We start from the raw sequence: 7,656 nt of genomic DNA, 5'->3' as shown, positions 1-7,656 counted from the left end.
CAACACAGCAGTATGAAAAACATCCCAATCCCATGACTTTTTACACCGCCATGCTTAACTGTCTTTACACTGTACTTTGGCTTGAATTTAGTACCCGGGGGTGACCTGAGGTTCTGTATAGACCCCAAAAAGAAAGATTTTAATCTTATCAGGCCAAAATGTTACACTATTTTTCTTTGGGCCAGCTTATGTATTGATGTAATTCTATAGATGTCTTTTTTCAACAGTGGTCCTTTACTGGGGCTTCTTGCATCAGTGAGTGTCACAAGATCATCATCTTTTATCTTTCTAAAGGTTTTCAACTTTTTAATAAAATTGCTCTGTTCCTCTGAGCAAGTTTGAACCGACCCATTTTAATTAGGAATTCAGCAACAGATATATTTTATAACAATGAGTGAAACATTTGCCTTCTCTCTTTCTTATTATTACACGGCTCTCTGGAATGCTTGATTCTGATTGGTCAGTTGAGACATTTGCAGGTTCGTTCTTTTCAAATAATAACCGCTCCAAAATAATAACGCATAGCCGGACTACTTGTACGCGTAAAATCGCTCCGCGCCATATAAAGATCAATAAAGATTACTGTTTGGCGCCATCTTGTGACAAACACTGGGACATTTTGACATTAAGTTTAACATGTACGGAAACAAAACATTTAAACAGTGGATAGAAGAACGAACAGCGACAAGACACAGAGAGCTTAATGAGACTGAACTTGACAAAATAGAGCATGACAGCTACGAAGCCAACACACAAAAAAATACAGAATGGGCATTAAAACTTCTCAAAGACTGGCTAAAAGAGAAAAAATGGAGACAGACAAGTATGAAGCAGAGGATCTTAATAAGGTATTACGATCATTTTATGCATCTGTGCAAAGTTTCGCGGAAGGATAAAAATGTTAATTTAAAACAAATATGCCAATAAAATGTTTCAAATTCATATTCATGTCCAGTTTTTTTCTTATGTGGCAAGTAGCCGTGTAATAAGCGGGATAATGTAGAGGCAGCCGGTAGTTATTGGGAAATAAGCCCCTTCAGTGTGATACAAGACCCTCCGCTTCGCGTCGGGTCCTGATCACACTGTCGGGGCTTATTTCCCAATAACTACCGGCTGCCTCTACATTATCCCTTACATAAAGGACAGAAAGAAGCTGTTTTCACAGAATGAACTCATTTTAAACTTTATAATGCTATTATTTTGATCACGCCACTTTCAATAAATGAATCTATAACTCAGGGGCCATATTCACAAAGAATTTTATCTTACCACTAAGAGTACTCTTAAATCGCACTAAAAGATTTTAGCTAGGAGTTTTCTCTTAAAAGTTATTCACAACGCCTTTCAGACCTACTTTTAGTAAGGAAAAATGATAACTCCTAAACTAAGAGTGAGTCTTCGTTGCTACGGATGACGTCAATTCTCATGCACGAGCTGCCTCGCAATGACCACGGTGATTGGTTGTTAGATGACAGGCTGTCATGCGGAACACAGACGCACCAAATCATGGAATTACAACATCAAAATATGTCTGTGTCCTACACAAAATAATAATAATAGTAATGTCATCGAAATGCATATATAAAAGAAAAGTCGTGAATGAAATTAAATTAAATCAAGGTAGCTAATACCCAAATGAAAACCGACAATTGCCTAATAATAAAAAATGACATTGCATTAACCCTTGCTTGATTAATTTACATCCTATTAGTCTAAATAGACTACTTAAAGCAAGGAAATGTTGCCCATATTGAAGAAGCCTAATGTAATAAATAAATGACGGTTATGAACTCGCCAAAACGGAAAAGAAAGCCCAACTAGACGCAGGATCAGCTACTGCTGCTGCTGTCCCAGTTAGTGCTGGAAAAAGAAACATAATAAAAGGGAAATTCGGCACTGAGATATTAAGCAAAACTAAGCGTGAGACGTGGAAGACAGTGATACGCGGGTCAATGTATAAAACAACGGCACCCGACCAACGTTTTCAACTAACCCGCTCGCATCTCGGACCGCAAAAAAAATATATAGGCTATATACCCGACCCGCTCGCATTTTTTTTAAAGTAGTAATTGTTTAAAATAGTTAACTGGCATTTTTATTTCAAACGACCCGACCGACCGCGACCCGAATATCATAAAAACTATTTTTGGATGACTCGTAACCGCAGGCACCCGCTCATTTCGGATCAACCCGCGCATGGGGAGAGGATTTGTTTGCAGATCAATGCAGCATTCCCGCTTATGTCGCGGACTCGGACGACTGTGAGAGGCGGTGGTATGCATTACAATCGCAGTCAAGGGTTGAGATTGCAGCCTTTAAACGGGCAAGCATGGCAACAGGTTGGCGTACAATATTAAATATATAATATCATTATTGTTTTATGTAATTCTAAAAACTTCCTGCTTGTCATGAATGTAATGAATTCTGAAACAATGTCATAAACAATATGCTTACATTTAAGTGTGCTTTTAAGTCTTGGCAATGCTTTTGAGTTGGTGAAACTGTCCATGTATGTGTTAATCAGCACCTAAGCCATGTTACGATCCTTTGTGAATAGCTCTTAGTGAGTTAGGAGTCCTCTCGACTTCTTTTAAGCTGTCCCAGACTTAGGTGCTACTTTTATGGCTAAAATGCTTCATGAATTACTCTTAGTGAAAAAAATTAGGAGTCCTAAAGTTAGGAGTGACACGCCCATTATTTTTAGGAGTTGCTCCTAAATTTGTTAGTTAAGAGCTACTTTTAGCCTTAAAATTCTTTGTGAATACGGCCCCAGGTTACTGATGTTGCACTGCTATTTTTTAACACCACTGTATATGATCATGTGGCATAAAATTATAACATTTTTGCAATTTATTCACTTTTATTAGTACACCATGTTTTTAACACTACTGTAGGTATGAGCTGGTAGAAGAGCTGGGAATGGATACACTGTGGATATCTCAAATATTATATGTCTAGTAAATTAGCCAATATAACAGGGCCGGCGTCACGGGGTGTGCATTCGCGACTCATACCCTAATAAAGTTTTTTAAAAAGGAAAACAAAAGTGAAAGTGACATGGTTGTCAAGTATGGAATTCATCCAGAAAGTAGTCAAGACACGCGCTGCCAGTCATGAAGACACACCCGGAGCAGTGGGCACCCAGCGCCCGTGGAGCAATGGGTTAAGTTGCCTTGCTCAAGGGCACGTCAGTCACAAGCGGCCGGCCGTGAGACTCGAAACGACAACTTTTGGGTTACAAACCTGACTCGCTACCTCGTAATATATCGGGGTAACACTATTTAACTTTTCGAGCTATGCCGGCTGAACTGCGGCTGATACAAAATTTATCACATCTCGAGTGCATGCACTTACTGCCAGGCTGTTACATCGCCATCTACTGATAAAAACCAAAACGGCAACCGAGGCCCGATAGATAAATGTTTACAGGCATTATTGTAATTAAAATATATTTAATACATGTGTAATATACATAGAGGAGATAAATATGGTAAGATTTAACGCGATAGCGCTGTGGGTCCGTGGCCGGCTGTAGACTAAACTGGTCAGGGGATCTCTGGATAATCCGTAATTCGTTTGTAATTAAAAAACGAAAATACCGCTTTTCTGTTTTTTGTTTCAAAACGAAAAACCAAATAACCGTTTTTGGTGTCAGAATCAAAAAACGAAAAACCAATTAAAAACGTCCCGTTTTTCGTTTTTTTGGCGATCATTTTATCGTTATTCCTTTTTGAACAAAAAATGAAGAGTGTCTTTGAACTTCAGTCAATTCGATTTTCGTTTATTGCAAGTGGTGCCCGCTGCATAGCCAAATGGGCGGAGCTGGAGCTCTAGCGAGGCGTGGCATCCTCGCTGGATATAGTGGGCGTGGCAGCATCAAGTGCGCAGGCGCAGATAGAGTTTGTTTAAACTTCCTGTACAGCCTGTATCAAGTACTCCGGAGTATTGCACGGGAAGAAAACGGTCATTTAAAGATAAACTGAGCTTTAATATGTATATAAAATCTTAATCTTACAATTATCGCTGTCTCGACGTGATTTTCGGCAGTATGTTGAGTTTCGCGTTAAACACTAGATAGCTAATGTGCTAACATTCTCCCGTCCACCACAAGTGGTACGTAGTGTTTTTATTGTAGTTTTTATTTTTTGTATTCAAATATTTGTTGAACCTGCACAGGTGCACCAGACAATACTTTTGCGAGGACAGGATCTTCTGCTGTCTATATCACTGTGCCTACTGTAAATAAACATTTACACGAGCTCTGAAATCATGCAGTTCAACAAAAAGGTGTGTGTGTGAATTAAATATTTTAATTATACTGTGTGTGATAAACATCATGTTTGTTGAACCTTTATGTTTGTGCATGTCATAGTAATTTCTTCCTTGCATTTAAAATTTAAAACATATTGTTCATTTAAAGGCGGAGTCCACGATGTTTGAAAAACGCGTTGGAAAAGGAGACGGGCCGACTACCAAAACACACTTATAGCCAATCAAATCAAATAAAATGCCGGGTTGCGTATGTGTGGGGCGGGTCTATCAACAGAAGGTCCAGATTCTATTGGTGTAGGGGCGTGTTTGTTTAGATGATTTCAAATATCAACATTAGCTTTCAAACATCATGGACTCCGCCTTTAATATTTTCTTGTGTTGTGAATCCTTCGGGATGTCTGAATTTAAACTACTTTATTTCAGTTGTTATAATAGTTTTTCTGCGTTACATTACTTATGACAAGTTAAAAACATGTATATAAATACTCTTTATGTTGTGCTCTTGAGCAAGGTGATTCATCACAAAAGCTGTTTATATGCAATGCACTGTACAAAACATGTAAACAAGACAATGATGCTAATTTATTCTTTCTATGTTTTAGATTTTATCATCATCAAGCAGGGTCTCAAGTGCAGACGATCCCACACTTTCACTGCTGTTACTGTACATCAACATTTTAAAATGTGTAAAAATCAAGCCTCTGGACAACCTCCCATTGGCTGCAGCACCACCTTCATCCCCAGCATCAGCATCCCCACCTTTATTTCCCCTCGACAATGGAACATGTCTGTACTGATTTTGAGGTACAGCTTTTTAACTTCTTGCTTGTAAACTTTTTTTTAATATCTTTAGTGGAGTATTAAGAAAGAACAAAGTACACAGTTGTCACAAATAACCCACTGAGGGTCAGTTAAGTAAACCAAGTGCACGTTTTTAACAAAACTACAAACCAACAGAAAGACTTAACTTCCACAATCACTGGATGTGACAGCTATATACTGTATTAATTGTATATAGTCTAATTGTATTGTCTATAATTAACAGGGTGCCCCTCTACAGCTAGGAGGAATTGATTGTGGGGTATTTATGTTGATGGTAAGTGGTCTCTTATTTGCTGTACACCTGTCTCTGTGTACTAAACACAGTATTTGTTAATATTGTTTTGTTTTTTGTATGCACTCTATGTTATGATTGTGAGAAAACATAAAAAATGAAAGATTAAGATTTTCGATTGCTATCTTTTGCCAGTCTGACACACCAATAATCATGAAGTGGTGGTGCTCAGTTAATTTAGACATTTCCTCTGACAAAGTATGATATTAATAACTATACTTATGATAAAACCTCAATTCTGTGCATTCCCAGTATGCAGACAATATATATAATTAAAGCAATGCATGCCTAAAAACATTCTAATGTTTGTCTCTTCTTACAGTCAAGTCCCACAACTACTCACAGGAACTAACTAATCCAGATGACATGGAAGTCACTCCACCTCAGTCAGATGTCATGGAGATCACCCAGACACCAGAAGTAGATGTATGTAGAGGGAATGTTTATGTACTGATTGACTTGTTTAACTTGTTAATGTGTGTATTAACCTTTCCTGTTTCATGAATTTGTTTATGAGCAGTACATCATTTTTAATTATATTATTATTGGATTGGTTCTTATATAGCACACAGGACTCAGCGGTGATGAGAAACATTCAGCTGACCTGTGAGTGGGTAAAGGAGACCACTTGCTGGAAGATGAGCTGCAAAAGATCTAAAGGATGATGCCCTGTTGGTTATAACAATGGTGGACTTGTTTATAAACACCATGTTTTATGAGGGTGAAAGGAATGAAGAAGAAATGTCGACTCCCTTCCCTTTTATATTTTAGAGAAGAGCAGGAGATATATGAGACAAAAGAGTTATTCATGGGTTTTGTTTACACAAAAAAAAAACCGTGTTGTGAATCTACAAGTGGGGATAGACTAATGTAAATATTGATTTTTTTGATTGGTTTTGTAAAATACCATTAAACGTTTGTGTGAACTGTAAAGTGATGTGTTCTTGAAATAAATTTATAATATTTATTATTGTATCTTATTATACCATTAAAGTCTTGTGTTCTTGAAATATTCATGATATTATTTTACATCTTCTTATTATAACATTTTATATAGATTTATTTTATGTTAGATGCATATTTTGCTAAATTTGGGTTAATAGAAACCAATAAATACACTTGTAGGACAGTGGAGTACAACACTTGTACACCTGAGTATGTGACTATTACATTACATTTATCTTCTACAAAAATGTAGTTGAAGTGAATGCTTTACTAATGTCAAAGCACATTGTATATCCTCTACTGTGGTAAGTCACATGGTTGGTTTTAGACTACTTGTCTGCTTATTCATTAAAAATAGCATAATCCATAGTCTATAGGTTGAATCTATCAAAAGTTACAGACAATATTCCATTTAAATTTATATGGATAATAATATGCTTTTACATTTACATACAATAATGGCAGATTATGTAACCTAGTCTTTTTATTATTATATAAATTTATTTATTGAATTAATCAGATGATTTGGTAATACAACAAGGTTGTATTAAACATTAGTAAATGCATTAATGGCCTTGTTGTCACTTAGATATTTTCATCATGGTTTATGGTAAGCCACAGGAACTAGTATAAATGTATAAAAGTATAATAGGGCCTTAACATTATAACATTTACAGTAGGTTTTAGTCTTCACTCATCCACTATGCTTGTAAATCATTTAAGGGCATATATGCAGAGCCCTGCTTCACTGTACTGTTGTACATTTGTATTTAAAGACATAATTTGACATCATCCAATTCCACAAAGACAAAGTAGTAACACAATTCAAAGATGTGCTTACCATGAACCATGATGTGGATGTCTGGAAGTGACAACAAGGCCCTTTTATGGAGGAAGGAGTGGTTTGCTGCTTTGTCCTGCCAGTGAAAGTTTACTATCTGTGCACCCCTCTTTATTTGTGTCCACCGCAACGTGTGGGTTGTGAACTAATCTAAATGATTTATAACACTTTACAACAAGGTTGTATTTGTTTAGATTAGTTAATGCATTAGCTAACATGAACTATCAAATATCAATACTTCTACAGCATTTATGAATCTTTGTTCATGTTAATTTCAGCATTTACTATACATTTATAAAATGAAGCGTTGTAACTGTTAACATTAGTTAATGCATGAACTAAATAACTGTATTGACATTAACTAACATTAACAAGAATTAATACTTGCTGAAAAGCTATATTGTTAATTATTTTTCATGTTAATGCATTTACTAATGTTTAATACGACCTTGTTGTATTACGAAATCATCCGATTAATTCAATA

General features: G+C 36.3%; 1 long non-coding RNA gene across 1 annotated transcript; it reads left to right on the top strand.

The window, feature by feature from the left end:
- Positions 1–3,540: 3,540 nt before the first annotated feature.
- LOC141367312 (uncharacterized) lies at positions 3,541–5,730 on the top strand. The gene is made up of 5 exons (XR_012371649.1): positions 3,541–3,963; positions 4,177–4,287; positions 4,875–5,076; positions 5,318–5,368; positions 5,709–5,730. It is a non-coding gene; the product is annotated as an uncharacterized lncRNA (long non-coding RNA).
- The last annotated feature ends 1,926 nt before the right edge of the window (positions 5,731–7,656 follow it).

Source organism: Misgurnus anguillicaudatus, chromosome 2, assembly GCF_027580225.2.
Source record: "Misgurnus anguillicaudatus chromosome 2, ASM2758022v2, whole genome shotgun sequence".
Taxonomy (NCBI): domain Eukaryota; kingdom Metazoa; phylum Chordata; class Actinopteri; order Cypriniformes; family Cobitidae; genus Misgurnus; species Misgurnus anguillicaudatus.
Note: the sequence above shows the minus strand (reverse complement) of the source record. Positions and strands in the feature narration are given on the sequence as shown.